The following is a 2,500-nucleotide window of genomic DNA, read 5'->3' as shown; positions in this document are numbered from 1 at the left end:
CTCCCCTGTGTATCGCTTCATGTTAAACACCTTGCAAGTCTTGCTCACTTTCCACATGCTCCTGCTGTACACTGTAATGTGGATGGCAGCAGGACGTACATGCCGCCCCTCCCCACGTCCCCACCTTGCCCCCTGCCTTCGCAAGCTGGTTGGTGAGAACTTTGCATGTTCAATGCCCTCCGCATGCGACGTACTCAGGCTACGTTGTGGTGCGGCCTGTGTCAACTGTCCGCTAATGTCGTACGCGTAAACCACAATCTGTACTGCACATTCGTCCTTATGTACTGAATGATACATCGTGGCACATGTGTGACCGTACAACGACTGCGCCCAAAAACGGCGGACCATACAGTGCAAATATTGTGCACGCAGCTACGTGTCGTCTCCCTATGAGAGCTGGATTGCAGTGTGGTACGCCATAGAGACGTGTGGGAGGAACGGACGCCGTGGATGGCGATCAGCATGAGCTGTCTGTTGATGTATTCGGACCTAGTCGTCTCTCCTCACACACCGTGATGGCATGGTGCACCGCGTTCCATATCTGCGACATGCTACAGAGGCCGGTTGACAGTCGTTCGAGCAATGGACATCGCATACGTACGGGGGCCACCTTCCACGTATTGTCTAGGCGTGCACATTTTGTTGCGTGTATGTGGGCAGACGTAGTGTGGCGTGACACCTGACACAGGCATGCAATAATCGTGGAAGTTGCAAATGGCGATGGACGCCTGCGTTTTCTGGTGAAGTTACGCAAATGAACAAATGGTAACCTGTTGTGGTGCGGTTGTTCTCGCTAGGGGTGAATCGGTGATGGCGACGATAGGTTGAGGTACTAACCGGTTGTTCCAGCGATACCCACCATGCCGACGAAACTGAACGGCATCTGGGTGTGAAGCGATACGCGGCGGTGGCTGGGTGGGACCGTCCCCGGCCGGTGAGGGGGCGCCTCCCGGCGTGCTGGCCGCGCGGTGCGTGGGCGCACGCGCTACAGCCGGCTGGTGGGGGCGGCCAGTGGCAGGCGCGCCGGCCGACGGACGCGGCAGGCGTCGCAGCTGCGCGCCGGCGCACCCTGCGCGCGGCGCCGTGCGGCCAAAGTAGGTCCTCGCGGGCCCGGTGCGAAGCGCGGTGGACATCTTCAGTGTGCTGGTCCGATTGAGGACTGTGTGCGTTGAGGATGCGCTGCCGCCCGGCGCTCGGCGCCGCGACGCCGTCTGCTGCTCGGTCGCCCCAGCGGTTCTCGCTGGTGGTTTGTATCGCAGCTGTGCGGATGTGTTGGCGCGTGCGCTGTGCTGGGAGAGTTCGCTTCGGCACCCAAGTGGGGCTTTTGTCCTTCTGTGGCGCTGGCGTTGGAGCTGCCGGTCACCGTAGGTGGCGCGTGTTGTCTCCCGCCGGCAATGCCACGACAGCACGCTCCCGGGCCTCTGTCGGCAGCGGCAAGCTCAGTTGGGAGCACGGGTGGTCGCACCGAAAGCGTCTACTCGCCTAACTCCGGGCGATTGCGCCTCTCTCGAACCCGACCAAGTACTTGGGACGGCGCTGCGCGCCGCCGGGACCTGAGAGGGTTTCGAGGTGTATTGTGCAGGGGAGCTCAGCCTCCTCCTGTTTGCAGAATGATTGAGCGGACGCTTGCGTGTTCGCGCGGGCCCCCGGGACACACTCCCGGGCGGCCGGCTGCTCAGCTCTAGTTGACGCAGCTCCCTGGTTGATCCTGCCAGTAGTCATATGCTTGTCTCAAAGATTAAGCCATGCATGTCTCAGTACAAGCCGCATTAAGGTGAAACCGCGAATGGCTCATTAAATCAGTTATGGTTCCTTAGATCGTACCCACGTTACTTGGATAACTGTGGTAATTCTAGAGCTAATACATGCAAACAGAGTCCCGACCAGAGATGGAAGGGACGCTTTTATTAGATCAAAACCAATCGGTCGGCTCGTCCGGTCCGTTTGCCTTGGTGACTCTGAATAACTTTGGGCTGATCGCACGGTCCTCGTACCGGCGACGCATCTTTCAAATGTCTGCCTTATCAACTGTCGATGGTAGGTTCTGCGCCTACCATGGTTGTAACGGGTAACGGGGAATCAGGGTTCGATTCCGGAGAGGGAGCCTGAGAAACGGCTACCACATCCAAGGAAGGCAGCAGGCGCGCAAATTACCCACTCCCGGCACGGGGAGGTAGTGACGAAAAATTACGATACGGGACTCATCCGAGGCCCCGTAATCGGAATGAGTACACTTTAAATCCTTTAACGAGTATCTATTGGAGGGCAAGTCTGGTGCCAGCAGCCGCGGTAATTCCAGCTCCAATAGCGTATATTAAAGTTGTTGCGGTTAAAAAGCTCGTAGTTGGATTTGTGTCCCACGCTGTTGGTTCACCGCCCGTCGGTGTTTAACTGGCATGTATCGTGGGACGTCCTGCCGGTGGGGCGAGCCGAAGGCGTGCGACCGCCCCGTGCGTGCTCGTGCGTCCCGAGGCGGACCCCGTTGAAATCCTACCAGGGT

General features: G+C 58.6%; 1 non-coding gene across 1 annotated transcript in view; it reads left to right on the top strand.

Moving 5' to 3' along the window:
* Positions 1 to 1,695: 1,695 nt before the first annotated feature.
* Positions 1,696 to 2,500, top strand: part of LOC124731699 — a 1,909-nt gene continuing 1,104 nt past the window's right edge. Inside the window, exon 1 of the ribosomal RNA XR_007008432.1 lies at positions 1,696 to 2,500. This exon is cut by the window's right edge and continues 1,104 nt beyond it. This is a non-coding gene — a ribosomal RNA (small subunit ribosomal RNA).

The sequence above is a fragment of the Schistocerca piceifrons genome, unplaced genomic scaffold (genome assembly GCF_021461385.2).
Source record: "Schistocerca piceifrons isolate TAMUIC-IGC-003096 unplaced genomic scaffold, iqSchPice1.1 HiC_scaffold_13, whole genome shotgun sequence".
Taxonomy (NCBI): Eukaryota; Metazoa; Arthropoda; class Insecta; order Orthoptera; family Acrididae; genus Schistocerca; species Schistocerca piceifrons.
Note: the sequence above shows the minus strand (reverse complement) of the source record. Positions and strands in the feature narration are given on the sequence as shown.